Below are 17,885 nucleotides of genomic sequence, written 5' to 3'. Positions count from 1 at the left end.
TTGAGGGTCATCCATATCTTTGCCAGTATCAACTGTTTCTTTGTTTCTATTGTTGAGTAGTGACCAATTATGGGGTATAGCACATATGTTTATTCCTCTGTTGAATATTTGGCTTGTTGGGCAGGTTTAGCTTTTACAAATACAGCTGCTAGGAACTTATCTATAGAAGGCTTTTTAAACACATGTTTTCATTTCATTTGAAAAACACCTAGAATTGGAGCAGCAGGATCTGTGGGATATACATTCAACTTTTTAAGTACCAGACTTTTTTTCAAAGTGGTTATACCATTGTGCATTTTTGTCAGTAATGTATGAGCACTGCAGTTTCTCCACACCCTTTTTAACACTTGGCATTATCAATCTCAATCTTAGAAATCTTGATAGGTTATAGCATCTTTGTTAAGGTTTTAATTTGTCTTTCCTTAAGGACTAATGATGTTGAGCATTTTTTCATGTGCTTATTTATCATCTATACACCTTCTTTGGTAGGTGTTAGTTGACATTTTTTAGTTTTTTAAATAATTTTTTAAATTTATATAAGCTGAACAAATTTCACATATATCATATATACAGATTTAGGAGCTTAGTGATACTTCCCAGCCTACCTTCTCTCCCACACTCCCACCCTCCCTCCTCCTTCCTTTCTTATTCTTTAATTTTTACAATGACATACTTTCAGTTTATAATCATAAGCTTAACCCTTCACTAAGAATTTGATTTTTTTCTTATTGAGATTTGAGTTATTCTTTACATCAGATACACCCTTTGTATCTTTTCCTCCAGTTTGTAGTTTGTCTTTTCATTTTATTTTCATAAATCATATTTGATAGCAGTTTCTTTTATTGGTTGCAAAACCTAAGCCCATATACAAAATTAGGAACACATTTAGATGCCTCTTTTGAAAGAATGTTTTAGTCTTCTCTAAACTCAGTTTAAAAAAACAAAAATGTACAAGTTTTTAAATACTAGTTTAAAAACTTAAAAGTGCAGCAATATACTCAGTTTCCTGTTCCACGAAATGGTGCAATTCCAATTCAAACCTGGTAAAGTCACCAAATTGAATCAAACAAATGCATACACATTTGCACTACTTGAAGCTAATGTTCTCTAGTAAATGTTAGTTTACAATTGAAACACAAGAAGAAAAAATAGAATTATCCCAGTAGAGGCCCATTTGTCATCTCAATGGGTGCAAGTAGGTATGGAGAGTCTAGAAGAAACTCAACTAGAAGGGGTACAATCCACAATATCAAGACAACTTGGACTTCAGGGGTTTCACCAAAGCGTGTAACCCTAATTCTCATTGACTTTGTTATTCCTACGTTTAGTGAATACCTCATAGTTTTTAACAGTGCTATCCAAGGAACAGTGCTGAAGTTTAGTGAAGTCAGATTTATACGCGTTTATTTGTAGAATAAAACCAGTGCAAGATAGGTACAGATTTGAATCTACATCTCCAATACCTGCAGGTTCTTACTTATCTAGGGGTGAGAGTCTCACTCTACCTTCCCCAAATAAAAACACACATGCCTTCATCCTGAGGGACCTCACTGGGAGCAGCACCTATGCCTCACCTTCAAGAACATTTCCACTAGTACTAGTACTGTGGGAAGGTAAATTTCTGAGGCAGTTTTGGGGAAATCCTATGTGGGTCTTGGCTCTATCTAGTCCCAGGTTCTTTCCAAGTCCCTAATAGAGTCTATTTTTCTTCCCCCTTTTCCATGAAATGCAAGGATTCAATCTACTTTCTTCTCCTTTGGAAATTGTTAATACTCTCTAGGCCTTTTTGGTTCCTTTGCCTAGCAAGCCTGCCTGCAGAGAAGTCAAATTTCTGTTTTCTCTTTCCTAGTGTCCTGAAGAAGAGCACACAGACCCTTTTTATTTTAAGAAGTTTAGTGCTAATCACTATGGGGAAACAGATGGTAATAGCAAAAATAAAATTACCAGAACAGTCGCAAACATTCCAGAAGTTTTATAAAATGGTTCCAATTGTATTCTCTCATCCATGGCTCTTTGATCCCCTAAAACAAGAATAACCAGGAGCAGGCCTGTGGCACAGTGGTTAAGTCGCTGCTTGGGACACCGGTAACTATATTGGCATGCCTTGTTGTGTCCTGGCTCCTCCACTTTGGATTTGGCTTCCTACTAAGGAACACCCTGGAAGGCAAATGATGATGATTCAAGTACTTGGGTGCCTGCTACCCATGTGAGGGAGCCAGAGACAGTTCTGGGCTCCTGGCTTCAGCCTGGCCCAGCCCTGGCTATTGCAGGCATTTGGTATTCTCAATCTCCCTCTCTGTTTCTCTCACTCTCTTTGCCTTTCAAATACATAAAAATGATAGTAAAGAAAAAAAATTTTAAAATAAACAGTCTGGCATTTTCTGTTTTCATTGTTTGTAGGTGGGGCTCCTTATCCACCTCTGGCAAAGGGTGCATTCTTTGGCAGTTGCCCTGCTTTCTAATTGGAGAATGCGACAAGCCCTGACTATTCAACAAAGGGATGCCCTGTGTTCCCCTAAGTGGGAAGTCTATCTCTGCAGCCATTACAACTTTGTTGATAACCATGGTTATAGTCTGTATATTTCTACAGAAAAACTTGGGGGCTGCACAGTTCAATCCATACTAGGAAGTCCCTGGGAAATAAACAGAATTTAGATGTGGGGTCCTATTAAAGGAATTTCTAGAGGCTAGGAACACACAGAGAGAGAAACTCTTTCAGTTTGTGGGAATGAACAGCTGGTTTCTGGGGTTATTTTGCTTCTGCGAGTTCAGAGGTAGAATGCAGGTGAGGTTGGAGTCAGTCCAGGATTAAGACAGCCAAACGAAAAGATTCCAAATAGTAGACACACTGGGGAGTTACACACAGAAGGCTGGACTTGGAAATGAACTGTTGACTTGAGTCAGTGAGAAACACCAGAAAGCTAAGTCACAATGGTCACCCTGAGTTAGGCTCACAGGGACAGAGACACCGATGTGAGGAACAGGGTTACAGAGTCAGGCTAGCAGCCTGCAGTGTATCCCTGAAGGTTTTCTACATGCAGCACCCACATCTGCCAGCGACTTCTCTTTCACCGGGTCTGGCTTAAAGCAAGCTCCTTACGTTGTCACTTGAACCTGCTGTGTGAGTCCACAGGAGGGTAGAGGTGGCAGAAACATTAAGCGATCCTCTAGTTCAACTTTCCCCTTTTAAACACCTAATGAAAAATAAATGCTTGTGAAAAATATAGTCATGACCCAAGGGGAACCTTGTGATGGTCAGGGAAGAGCAACCCAAGAGCGACAAACCAGGTGTTCACAGCCTTGAGGAGGTTCCTGCTCAGTTCCTTCCCTGTGGTGAGCTCCCCTCTAATACCAGCCTTTCCTGTGGAATTAAACAGTTCAGCGACCACCGGAGTAGGTGCTTGAGAAAGTTCTTTGCTAAGTGTGAAAACCATAGAAAAAATACAAAAAAAAAAAAAAAAAAAAAAAAAAAAAAAAAAGCTGGAGGCTCAGACAATGATGCATACACATTTACAATCCTCCACTGGCTGATCCTAGGGACTGGAATCACATAGTTCAAAGAAGCTTGTAGGTAGGTAAGCTTATGTATGCAGAGAAAAATTAAAAAATTAAAATTAAAATAAAAAAATACTATGGGAAAGAACCAATTGCATGGCAATAGTAAGAATTATAGTTCTCCAAAAATGTACTAGGTACTGTGTATTCTTATTTCATTCCCACAGTGACCTCCCGCTTGGTTACTTCTGTTTTTTGGAGGAGGTAAATTAGACTGTCAGGGGTTAAGCAAAGCCCATCATCGAAAGCCAGGCTGCTGGAGGAGCCTGCGGCAGGACTGGAACCGATCAGCCTGACTGCAAGCCCATGTATTTAACTAACTGCATGGGACGGCCTCTCTAGTAAATAATAACAGCCCTTGGAGGAGGTTAGGGTGCAACGTGTTTTAAAATGATGGCATTCATGTTCAGCCTCCCAATTCTGAGCAGGAATAGGCCCTGTTTCATCCCTTCCCAAGCTATTTCTGAGAGGTAAGTGGATAGTTTTCAAGGTGATGCCCCTGCAAGAAGGAGTGAATGAAGCCGGGATCTCAGCTGGGAGATGAGCGAACCATCCAATTTCCTGTCATTCACACATATAGGGGGAGACAGGGAGATTTCTTCTGACCTACTGTTCAGAAAATGGGGTGTGAGTTGCCTCATTAAAAGAGACCAACGGAGATTTCTACAGAACTTTCCTGATCATGTTTTAATGAGGACTGCTGAGGTACTGGCGCCCCTGTCAGCCAGGAGAGCTAATTAAGTTTGCAAATCACCTTACTGCATTGGAAAAATCAAGAAAACAACTTCTGTTTCCCAAACCACTCACTCACATGCAGGAATGTGTCCTTAACTTCAGGAATCTGATTGTGTAAGATCAGAGGTCCTCTATCCAAGGGCAACAGCCACTTTTTTGTGATTTCCTAAGAAAGGGATTAAGAGGGAGGAGCAATTCCAGCAGGTAGGTTTGTTTTCTAAGAGCAGAAACCAGTTATCTAGTAAAAAAGGAGCTGGCTTAGACCTAACTGCTGGATTTATTAACAGGAGATTGGACTGAATCTTCCAGAGGCCTGGGTGGCTTAACCCAGTGCCCTCCTCTTAGAATGGTTGTGAATCTGTTAAATAAGTTAATCCAGTTAGGACTATTTTGCAATCCAGGGCCTGTTTGGCACAATGTCTGGAGACATATTTGGTTGTCAGAGCTGAGAAGTGCTGGCGTTTAGTGAGTAGAGTGCAGGAATGTTGCTACACATCTTACAAAGCACTGGACAAGCCCCATTTTTTTTCCTACACACACACCCCAAAGAATTATTCAGTTCAAAAGGCCAGCAGTGCTGAGATTTAGAAACTCTGTGAGTGCAAAGAAAATTCATCAATCAGTACTTTCTACATAGTTAGTTCTTAGTAAATGTCAGTTGTTTCTTTTATTTCTAGAAATTGCACCTGCTGCTGCTGTCACTGAGCCACTGACTTTGCTTTTGGCCCAGTTGCTTAGCCAGGAACTCGATCTGTCTGTACTTGGCTTCCAGAGACCGATGGCTTTTACGAGGCTCCTGATTCTTCGAATCATTAGCTCCTGAGCCAGAGTTGAGGGCTGGTGGATCTGACTGATGAAATGGGGATGTCTGATCATGCCTGAGCCACAAGAGAGAATGGAAAAGACAGTATAGCTTATTTCTGCTTCTATAATGGGAAGTTGGACTTGCTTCCTGTCAAGCTCCCATAACACAGAAAGGACTCCAGTCACAGAAAAAGACTGCGAAAGTCCAATTATATTAGAATATTGCAGTGGAAATTTGGGAATGTGGTAGAGATTTATTGTCATGGAAAACATTGAGGGAAAGGAAAACAATAATCTTCCTATGTTCTAATACAATAAGCTCTGTATTTTGAGTATAACTAGAAGCCAGGTAGAAAAACCTGTATTCTTTTGTTCCTTGCAAATGATTAAAGTTAATCTGAATATTCCACATATCAAATGGTTACTTCTAGCCTATATCTTAGGCTGTCTGCAGTATTTGACACTTTAACTCTTTATCCTTTCAATTTCTGTTGTACCTTTGGTGATTTCTTTGGATTCTCTCTACCTGTCTCTTAAATCCTAGAGTTTCATCTGTGGTTTTCTTATTACTCTGCACATTATCTAGTTAATCTTTTCAGTACCCATAGATTCTGATATCAGAAATGACCCCCTAAAATCTATACGAAAATGTGGCCCCTTAAAGTTCCCCAGAAGTCCCATCTGGGGTGCCACATATGCTATCAAAATTTGGGGTGCCATATGATATCACCATATGCTTATTAATAAATCCTCGATATTAAAAAGCCCAAGAGGGTTCTTGCCTAATATTTAGAGAAGAATTCTAAATACCAGTATCAATAAACAAGGCAGCATGGTACATTTTAAGCTTTTATTTAGTGAGAGAAATAATAGGAGAGTGAGAGCTTTATCTAAGAGGGAGAGGTTCATACCAAGTGCCAGGAACCAGTCACGTGGAGGAGCATCTAGGCCAGGATGCCTAGGTCGGGTGGCCTTAAGGCCACGCGTCCTGGAGGCGCAGGGCTACAGCAAGCCCCCTCCTGGCTAGAGGCCAGGGCAGAGAAGGGCCGGACACACTGTGTCCTAGGCTTTTAACCCACTTTCAAAGGGGAGTGGTTAATTAACCTGATTGGCTGGTGGGCACCCAGGTGTGTCCAGGTAGGGGCATGAGGTCACACAGGAGCATGGCGAAGGCATGGTCTGCCAGCTCACAAACCTAATCAAATTTAACCTGTAAGCCTGTGTACTTCAGATTCTACTACCAGTTGAGGCTGAATGATATTTATATGTAATGTCTTATTGTAGATCTCTCTAAGCACTGACTCCTAGAGCTCACTACTTACTTATCATCTCTACTTGACTGTCCCAAGGCATCTCAAAGCCAGACTACAGAGGATAAACACCATTGTTAATAATTTATCCTCCACCTAATTTCCTCCATTTATTCTGTCCTATTTAATGTTGTCAATATTTACTCAAGCATCTGAGAAGTATAAGATATTCAAGATTCCACTTTCCCCCTTATGCCTAAATCCAATCAGCAATTAAGGCCTTTTAATATTTTATTTTTGTCTTTCTTCTCCTACAAAAATTATTCGCATACTTTTATTGTCACATTAGACAGTAAGTTCCTTGAGATCAGGGATATCTTATTCAACTTTATATCCATAGAACTGAGAACTGACAGCATGTGCTTGTGTTAACTGTAAAGATAAGGCTATAGACCGACAAATACTGTTGAATTTTTATCATAAAATTATTTTAATGCAAATTATTCAGGCAGCCAGTTTGCTCATTTGGGAAAAAGCTTTTTTAATACACACCTTTTTCATTTGGGCAAGTGCCTAGTTAATCAGACAACTGTTTCACCATCGGAAGCATCATATCTACATGTCCACCAATCTGAAATGAGTGCCATGAATTTTACTCAATCTCAACAATGTTTCCACCTGGAAAGACCCACCTTACACCATTTGAGGTCAGTCCCCCAAAGCCTAAAGACACCCTTCCCTAACATTTTGAGACTAATAAGGCTTTGTCATGTGGTTTTCTCCCTTGGCACAGTAAATTTAAGAAATTCAGCTTGATCAACAAGTTTCTCTGGAGGATGTGTGGAGAACAATTAGCCAGCCCAAACACAGTCCTGGACATGTAACAGAAACTCAAGAAAAGTTTGATTTTTGTTCCCATTTCGTTCCCTTTATGTAACTAGGCAGAAACCTGGTAGGATGTTGTAACCTAAAAAACTTCTGAGAGAGTAGATCCTATCTGAAGTGTTTTTATCTTGATAGTAACAAAGCAGGAGGAAACTTTTGGAAGTGATACATCATGGGTATATACTTATTTGCAGACTATCAAGCTTATAGATGAATTACATACAGCTTTATCCATGGTAATAAATTAAATTAAAAATAGGGGTGGACATTGGGCATACTGTTGCTGCTTGGGACATCATCCTATGTCAAAAATGCCAGGTTCAAGTCCCAGCTACTCTTGGTTCTGATCCACTTCCTATACATGCATGCCCTGGGAGCCAGTTGGTGGCTCAAGTCCTTAGGTCATTGACATCCATGTGGGAGATCCAGACTGAGTTCTGGGCTCCTGGCTTTAGTATGGCCCAGCCCTGGCTGTTGTTGCAGGCATTTGGGAAATGAACCAGCAGATGGAAGATCTCTTTCTGTCTTTCAAATTAAATGAACTAATCATGTAAAAATAAATTAAAATAATTTTAATTATTTTAATGCTGATTTTTTTCAAAAAGAAAATGTAAAAAGCAAAGATATATTAGCCTCATCTATACTGAAGGGCTTTGTGTAACCTGGCAGAAGTATTTCATGATTCTCATGTGGTAAGGAAATGTTGATCTCACCTTAGCAACAATAAACCCAGGTGTTGAAGGTAAGTATATGGCATTTCCTATTACTCACTCTGAAATAATTCTAGACATCAATACCTAGTATTATTTATTTTTCTTTTACCTTGTCCCTTGCTGTGACAAACAAATTGTCCTTGTTGTTTTCTAAGTCTCCTTATTCATCATTTTCTCTGTACCTCTGTTTCTAGGAATTTAACCTCTTGCAGTCAGTATTAGAAGTTGTTCTGATAAACTAATACAAGCTAAAGCATTTACCTTGAATAGGAGATGTTTGCACATGCACATACTTTGTAGTTATAATAAATGAGTGAATCAACAAGCTTCACTGAACGAGTCAATAATGTGCTTTACAGAGAGCAGGAGACAGGAGGAGAATCAAGTACTCTACCTTGGTTTTCTGAAAGGAATTCTCTTGAGACCTTAAGTCCCTGAATTCATAAATTCTAACGGGCTGTACTCTTACCTCTATGAGTTGTTTGTAATGTAAGAAATCATGGGCAAAGCAAATCCCCACTGAATACAAACTCTAAGTTGATGAGCAGTCTGTCTGTTGAACTCTAAAATATTCCCCTCCCAACTCCACTCCCTACATAGATCCAAAACATATTTCATAAATCAAATCCTGAAAAATTACAAACTACTCCATGCTATAAACATTAACATATAATAACTACTGAATCTCAGATACTTTATCTAAGAATGACAGAGTTCTACTTGTCATTCTCTTATTTACATAATACTCTTATTTACACAATTATTCAACTGTCATCTTTTTGAAATATGCTTTTTGTTTTCACCTTGACTGCAGGCATGATATTGAACAGAGCAGGTGTTCAAGTGTTTGCTGACAAAAAATAATTATACCTGTGTAAGTAAAACATAAGGAATGACAATTGCAAGACTGGTGCTGTGGCCTAGTGGACTAAGCCTACGCCTGTAGCGTCAGTGTCCTATGTGCCTGGGTTCAAGTCTCAGCTTCTCCTCTTCCGATCCAGCTCAATGCTGTGACCTGGCAAAGCAGTGCTCTATCTTGTCCTTGGGCCCCTGCACCCACCTGGGAGATCTGGAAGAATCTCCTGGCTCCTGGCTTCAGATTGGTAGTGCTCTGGCCATTTGGGAAGTAAACCAGTAGATAGAACACCTCTCTTTCATTCTCCCTCTCTCTGGAAACGTCACCCCTCAAATAAATAAATAAAAAGAATGGCAATTATTTAAAAGAAAAAGAATGGCAATTGCCTCTGAAGACTCAAGGAGTCAGTAATTTTGGCTGACCCTGGGGATGACACGTGGCTTCCTCAGGAAAGTCCCCATTCTTGCTTATTTACCCAGTTCAGTGCAATGTAGAATTTGTACTGAACAAAAATACTTAAATATGGATAATAAGTTATAAGATCACCCTTTGTCAAACCCTGGTCTTCTGTCTCTAAATTTGAAACTTAGTAATTAGTTGCTTTAGTTTTTGTTTGGACAATATATTCACTGAAGTTTATAACAATAGTTTTCAGGATAATTTGTTTCTCTGGGAATGAGCAAATATGGAAAACAAACTCATATCATAAGGTGTTTTCTCAACATCATATAATGTGTACTTGACCACACAGTTCAGAGAATCCGTGTACTTCATATCCAGGAACAATTACAGAATTAAATTAAGTGATTTGAAAAAAAAAAAAAAAAAGACCTTTCTGACACTTGCCAATCTTCCCTGTAGATATTTAAATAAATTATATCTCCTTATTAGCTAAAAGGATAAGGAAACAGCAATGGAACTGTCACTTTGTAAGATCAGCCAATCAACAATTAGACACTTCCGTGGTAGCCTCCATGGACTGTCACACAGAGGGGACATGAACGTGTCTGATAGAGCTTGTCATAAACAGCATGACTCTGCCAACATCTCCTGTTCCTATAGAAAAGCTTTTCTCCAAATGTCCAGTTCCGTCTGAGGCTCAAGGTTTGCCTGCATGAACCAGTGGGAGACAAACATTTATTCACTGAAGCATCCAGTGAGCATTTATTCAACATTTGTTATGTAAAGTACACTACAATAGTTTCTTGGGACACTGACACATGAAAATTTTCATTTTCACTTCAGAATTCACATTTTCAAGCATCTTTTGATATATGGAGGGGCTAAAAAGCTAAGGTTTTATCTTCCACAGGAGAAATAAATGAAAGAAATAACATTTAAAAATTATACAATTTGAAATTGCCTCATCTTCCTAAGTTTTCAGATAATATCCTGTTGACCCGCAAAGGTACCTAAAATTAATGCAAAACCATCTTTTCTGAGGTGGCTCTCTTTACTTCATGTAGACCCGTCACTAACTTAGAAAGGTATTAGATCCTACAAATCATTATCAATTTTTTTTTTTTTGGCAGAACCAACAACTACAAAAACGTTTTGTGTGGTTTTGTTTAAAGGAGAAGAGCATCAAGTGATTCTTGAAATGGAAAATCACTCTCTAGGTATTATTTAGTGTAATTATATCTATCAAGCCAAATTATGAGTAAGGCTCTCCACTGACAGATTCATCACGGTCTTGGTCACTTCTCCAGAGTGTCTAACAGTTTTTAATCTCAGTAGAAATTTCTTAGAGACAATGTTGAATCTTCTTCCTCATGTGAGTGCAACGACTAAATTCTTTGTTTTTGACTAAGAAGAGATGAGACTGCTGCTTTATTAGAAATAAGAACATTAAGAGCTACCATTAACTAAGCCCTTGGAATATTGCTGAGGCTCATGAGACACTGAATTATACCTTAATAAATAAAACATGCATGGAAGAAATAAAGGCCCATATAAGGCCAAGTGTGTGGTCCAGGAAAAAAAAAATGAAAAACGCAAAGGGAAGAGGGACCAGGAAAAGGACTGAGAGAAAAGGAGACTTATGGAAGGCCTTAAAGCCCAGTGGTGAGGAGGCAGAAAGAAAAGGTTGTGAGAGGAGAGAAAGCAATATGGAGTCCTACAGGAGAATGATTTTTAGAGTAGAACTTATTTATTACTAACAGCAGAGACCCACAAGCTACCTAAACATGTTTCTTAGATAATTATGAGTAATACTGTCTTTTTTAAAAATGTGAATATATTTAAGATAGATAGTAAAACAAAAATTACCTCTAATCATACTATTGATGGTTTAGCCTCACTGACTTCAGACTTATTCTGGAAATTTTTGAAAGCAATCAAGTATAGACTTAATTGTGGATTTATGTGGACTTTTATATTTAATAGTACATGATAAACATCTTCCAAGTTAGATAGGCATTTATTTCATCAAGAACATCTGCTATAGCTTTGTTTAATACTTATAGTTTCACATTTAAATGACATCAAATTTAATATCATTATAAAACATTTTGTTGTTAACTCCTTTGAACAAGAGTGTTTCTTTAACATGTCATCACTGAGAGCAGAGTGTGGCAGAGGAGCTAAACAGACTTTGGAGTTAAATAGTCTGGTTTTGACCTTTAGTTCTGTCACTTAGAGTTTGTGATCTTAAGCAATGTATCTAACTTCTCTGGAGCCTTAGATTCCTAAAATATAAAGTGAGCACCACTACGGCTCCTTTGCAGTACTCTTTAGAGAATGAGAATTAATAATTGCAAAGTGTGAAGTGCTTAGAACAGTCCCTGACACATAGTGGATGCTCAACACATAACGGCTATTATTATCAATGTTGTTATTAGCATTGAACTTGATACAATATGGCTCTCCTTAGGGATAATGGGGAATCATGGGTAAAACCAGCTTTCAGGTGATGGGGAGAATCCCATAAGGGAAGCATTAAAAATAAATGGAAAGAGTGGTAGTTTGGTTTAGTAGGATTTGATTGCCCACTCAGACCCTGCCTCCTCACCTCTGGGTTATCCATGTGCTGGCCATCTTAATGAAATCCATGTTCTAAGAAAATCAATAACCAGCCTTGTTTCCCCCTCCCAGGCCCAACCCCTATATTATTAACCATTCCCTATCAGATGTTATGCCTTCATATCAATCCTGTGACTGTCCCGATAAATTGAATTTACAGCTCTAAGTGGAAAGGTAAGTCTGTGAGATGATCCTATTCCCTCCCCAATGATTTCCTACCCCAACATGGAGTACTGATAGTTTGGCAAAGAAAATAAAAATTTGAACCGCCTAGCTACACATCAGAAAAATAAAAACAATAACAAAACTGTATACCTGAATCCCCATACTAAATCTTTGGCAAAATAGTAAATGACCAAATCTTGAAGAGGAATGTATAAAATACATACATACATACACACACATATATATAGTCTTTGAAATATATAATCTTTGATATATATATATTTCAAATATATATTTATTTTCTCTCTGTTACCAATCAAAAGACTCTTGAACGTAGATCCAACGGACCAGGAAGGGCTAGATCTACCTCAAAGACCGGTAATTATTTGAAAGGCAGAGAGAAAGAGAGAAACACACTGAGATAGATAGGCAGAGGTCATCTATCTGCTCGTTCCTTCCCTCAAAGATTTGCAATAGCCATAACTGGGCCCGGCAGGAGTCAGGAGCTAGAAACTCTAGGCAGGTCTCTTACATAAGTGTCCAGGACCCAAGTACTTGAGCCAACTACTTGATGCCTTTCCAGAGTACACATCAGTAGGAAGCTGGAATCAGAAGCAGAGCAGGAACTTAAACCTGGAACTGTGACAACAGACATCATTTCCAAACACTTATACCAAACACTTGCCTATAAGCAGTTGAGTCTTTTGTTTATGACGTCAGAAACTTGTTTCCTTTAAAGACACGGAAAACTAGCAAAACCAAAAATCTAAGCAAAACAATTCTTCAAAAGCCACTGATATATGCTTTCTTGGTTTCTTTTCAGAAAAAAATAATCCATTAAAGGAGGGATATGACCTTACTCTGAATTCTACATTGTTACTGAAATCTGTAAAATTGCTACTTGTTTGGCATTGGATTTATCTCCTTTCCTTCCTTGGAATGAATGGCATGGTAAATTATATTTGATCAGTTTATGTAATATTCTTTTAAAAATATTTACTTATATAAAGGGAACAGTTTTCATATATACAGCTTTAAGAACATAATGATACTTCCTACCATCCCTCCATCTCCTCCCCTCCCTTTCTTATTTTTCTTTTAAATTTTACAATGACATAATTTTAATTTACTTTATAATCACAAAATTAAAATCCTCCATTAAATGAAGAATTCAGAATTAGTGAGAGGAAGGACCACTGTTCCTGGGGAGTATAGACAAGGGCTGTAAAAAATACTCAAACCCCAAGTTGTCAATTTCACTTGCATACATTACATTTTCTGTATTCTATACATTAGTTATCACAAATCAAGGAAATCATATCATATTTGATCATATGATACTTGTATTTTCGGGAATGGCTTATTTCACTAAACATAATGATCTCCAATTGCATCTATTTTGTTGTAAAAAATAAGATTTCATTGTTTTTTATGGCTGAATAGTATTCTATCATATATATATATATATGTGTGTATATATATATATATATATATATATATATATGATTTTCTTTATCCAGTCATCAGGTGATGACATCTGGGTTGCTTCTGTATCTTAGGTACTGTGAATTGAGTTTGCATAATATTCTTTTAAAAAAAAAAGATTTATTTATTCATTTGAAAGGGAGAGCTGCAGAGAGTGAGAAGGAGAAACAGAGAAAGAGATCTTCCACCTACTGGTTCACACCCCACATGGCTGCAATGACCCAGGCCTGGGCCAGGTCAAAGCAAGAAGCCAGGAATTTCTTCTGAGTCTCTCACATGGATGCAGGGGCCCTAGGACTTGAGTCATCCTCTGCTCCTATCCCAGGTGCATTAGCAGAGATCTGGACTGGAAATGGAGCAGCTGGGACACGAACCATCACCCATATGGGATACTGGCCTTGCAGGCCACAGCTTAATGCACTGTACCACAGCACTGGCCCCAGGGCAATATTCTTAACGAAGGCTTCCAATAGCCTTGCCTTCTCTATCTCACAAATGTTACTGAAGTAATTACAAAACAATATGAGCTTAGGAAATTAGCATCTAGAGTCATGAAAATATATTTATAAAATATTTTTATAAAAACAAATTCTTTTTTCATTTTCTTAATATTGAAATAGAACTACATTTTCTTTCTACATTCATATTCCATTAAAGGGGTGTCCTAAAATATTAGATGTTTTTCTTGCCCTCTAATTTATTCTGCCACTTTTCCTCAATTGTCCATAAACACACACTCTAATATACCACAGGAATTTCTATTTAAATTCTTCCCATTTTTAATCCCCTTGTTATATCCAGCTTTAATAGAGGAGCTATAGAGAACAAATAAGAAAAGCACATTGCAGCAGAAAGAGGGAAAAGGATGGGACAGCTTACTGACAGGGGCCATGGCTAGGACGACCGTCAATGCTTTCTGTCAATGTTTTTCAATTTTCTTGCATTATCATCTCCTCAAACAATTTTTTCCTTCTTACTATTTTATTTCTGTAATTACTGCCCCCAAGACATTTTAATACTATAAATTATATATATATACATATATATATATGTACTTTCATGCTCTATTTGTAACAATAGTTAAGTCATTCACTCATGTTTTCTACCTTGAGGGTAATATTATTCCAAAGCACAATTTATGCTCTATGTGATATTACTCTGTTTAACAGATAAATTGTGAAAGTGATGTGGCATCAGAGGAATTCGATAGATCACGAAGGATTGGCAGGAGTCGAGAGTGATGGGCTATTTGAATGAACAACATCAGGGCCCACGTCCTTTATTTTCCAGTTATATGGAGAAGGAAGGAAGTGCTACCTACCAGGTGCTATACTGGTAGTATGGGGTTGAGTTTGAATTAATCTGCTATCCGCAGTGAAGGTGGTTTCCTCTCCATACCCACCTGAGACCCACTCATTGCACTAATACTTATCCATCATCAGCTTTTCTGCTGGAAGTTAAAATGGTGTTTATCTCCTGGTTACCGAAATGTTGACACTTACTCTAAAATCAGAACTATGTCACGTACTGGTGTTGCTAATGCAGTTTTTCAAGTAATTCTAGTCATGAGGTTTTTCTTCTTGTCTCTTCATGTGATTCAAGTTAATTAATGTAGGGATACATTTCAGTAGCCTTATAAATCAATTTTAAAATGCAGACATTTTCCAGAGATAGGAAGGGTTCCTAAAAGAGGGTGATTAAGGAATGAGAGGAATGCTTTTAGGTTTGGTGTGTATTAACGGCTGGATTGCATCCTGTTAAAAAGACAGGTCAGAATCCCAACCTCCAGTACTTTAAAATGTGATGTAGCCTAGAGATTGGGTCTTTAAGGAGGAATTCAACTATATGAGGTCTTATGGTGGGCACTAATGTAATAGAACTGGTGTCCTTGTTAAAAGGGGTAACTTGGACACTATTATCTTGCTAGAGTTTCCATTGCAAAGCACCACAGACTGTGTGGTTTAAAAAACAAAAATATATTTTCTTATAATTTTGGAGGTTAGAAATCCAAGATCCAGAAACCTTTCTGGGTTATGAATGGCTACCTTCTCATTTCGCCCTCATATAGCCTTTCTGCTGTGTGCACATAGAGAGTGTCTTTTCTTTTTGTAATAATAGCAGTCCTATCATATTAAGACCCCAAACTTATGACCTAAATTAACCTTACTTATGTTTCAATAGGCCCTATTTCCAAATCTGGTCACACTGGGGTTGAAGGTGCTAATGCATGAATTTGGGGGAACACTAATTAAGAGACACAGACATAGGCATGTATAGGAAGAAAAAGATGTGCAGTGACACAAGAAGACCTTCTTCAAGCCAAAGAGGGAAGCTCTGCTACAGATTCAAGGCTTCCAACACCTTAGTTCCAGACTTCTGCCCTCTAGGATTTATGTTGTTTAAGTTTCCCAGTTGGTGGCAATTTGCTAGGACAGCCCTAACAAACGAATACAATGATTTTCTTATGATCTCATAAAGTAGAACTGATTCATGCTAACCTGATGGCCTTTGGCCTGAGCTACATGAAGTCTAACTTGTAGGAGCAAAGAAAAGCAAGTAGAGTCAAAGCATTGGGAAACTGTTCTATTCTGTTGTAGGCAAGAGTACTTGTAAATGTCACTGTTCCTAGGAAATTGTATCCATTATTTTGGTAATTTTAGAATAATTTCTGCCATAAAAAAGGGCTATAAGTTAACTGAAAGTCAAGATGGTGTCTTCCATAGTCAACTTGTGGAAGAAAGATAGTACAAAGGGTGAGAATGCATCAAAAGAGGGGAAATTGGAGCCAAGGTTGATATAATGATGCCAGAGAACACAAGGGCCTTATGGAATGGAGAAATGGGTAAGGGGCCTAGAAAGCAGTCACATAAAGGAAAGTAGTGAGAGTAAAATATACATGTATTTGTTGAAAGCTGCCAGAGATCAAAGGGATGCAGATTGGTCCGAAGTGGGAAAATGAGAGATTAGAAACTACAAGTTGAATATTCCCAATAAAAAGTATTTACCTCTTTCAAAGATAAAATGTGCCACCTATTGCTGAGGTGAACATACAGGGCTTCTTGGCATCTCTTTAGCTAACTGCTGTTCCCTGCTTAGGTACAGGTTTTGGCTACGAGACAGACAACCTCTGTCATTATTGATTCATAGTGCCAGAATTGACAGGCCCCTGGGGCATTAACAGATACTGACATATATAATATGGTTCAAAGATCTGAATAGTAAATAAAATAACTTTTAGTCATTGTAATATAATTCACATTTATAGTAATTTTTATAGGTCTCCTAATTTCCAATTTTTATGTCTAAAATATTTTTCCTAACATTATCCACTTTGTCAACAGCTTTTGTTCAAAAATACAGATTTCTCCATCTTATTTTGCTGTTGGACAGCAGATTTTTTAGCCTTCTATTTCAATGTGTTGGATTTCCAATACTTGAAGTAGCTTTCTTTTTTATGGTGGTGGTTGCATTATGATATAATAGAAGTTGTTTACTTTCGCTAAAGTAAGAGAGAAAAATGGAGGGAAATCAACCATGATTCTTTCTTAATGCTAGCTTTTCCTATTTAGAAGATTGTTACTGATGATATGGCAGAAAACATATTGCTATATTAACAAGGTCACTCAGTCACAAAAATCCCATTAATGTGGAAAATGACAGACCCAAGCTGTGTGGTGACAAATAAGCCAAATTCTCACCTTGTATTTTTAAGGTTCCTTGTTCAAAATCACATAGATGGCAGGAAAGCTGCGAACAAATTCAAGAGATGTGCCTGACTCGGTAAGAAAAACAGAATTTATATATTATCAGTATTGACCTTAATTTTATTACTTACTTTTTGCAAAGTTAATGGTAGAAAACTAAATCACAGACTATTGCTTCAGATTTATGTTCATAACAAAACTTAACCATGGAAGTATAAAGAAACCTGCTGAGTGAAAAATTTCAAAAGAAATGTATATAGACATAACCTCACTGACTTGTTTTTAGAACTAAAGGTACCAGGTTCATTTGCATTTTGAACGACAGCAAATGCATTCCAGATTTAGTTGTCAATTTAATGAAGCCTCCAATATTGATTCTTGCAAAATAGTAAAGTAGGAAATAACAACAAAATGGGTCATTATAATCTTATCCCGAGGGAATAACTATGGTCACTTCAGTCAAAGATAAACTGATTTTAGTGGTATGGATCAGGCAAACAAAAATAAAGATGCCTTGACTTAATTTAGGCAGGAAAAGAAATCTTGCAGGTTTATGGCTTCATAAATTGTTGTGAAATGTTTAACATCCCATGAAGAAGAAGAAAATCATAAAGACAGTTCATTCGAGAATACAAAACCAGTACACACAGCAAGAGCCTTGTCGTTTAGATTCAATATCTTGTTATCACATTTGCATTGTTAAAAGGCCTTC

Source organism: Oryctolagus cuniculus, chromosome 2, assembly GCF_964237555.1.
Source record: "Oryctolagus cuniculus chromosome 2, mOryCun1.1, whole genome shotgun sequence".
Classification (NCBI taxonomy): Eukaryota; Metazoa; Chordata; class Mammalia; order Lagomorpha; family Leporidae; genus Oryctolagus; species Oryctolagus cuniculus.
Note: the sequence above shows the minus strand (reverse complement) of the source record.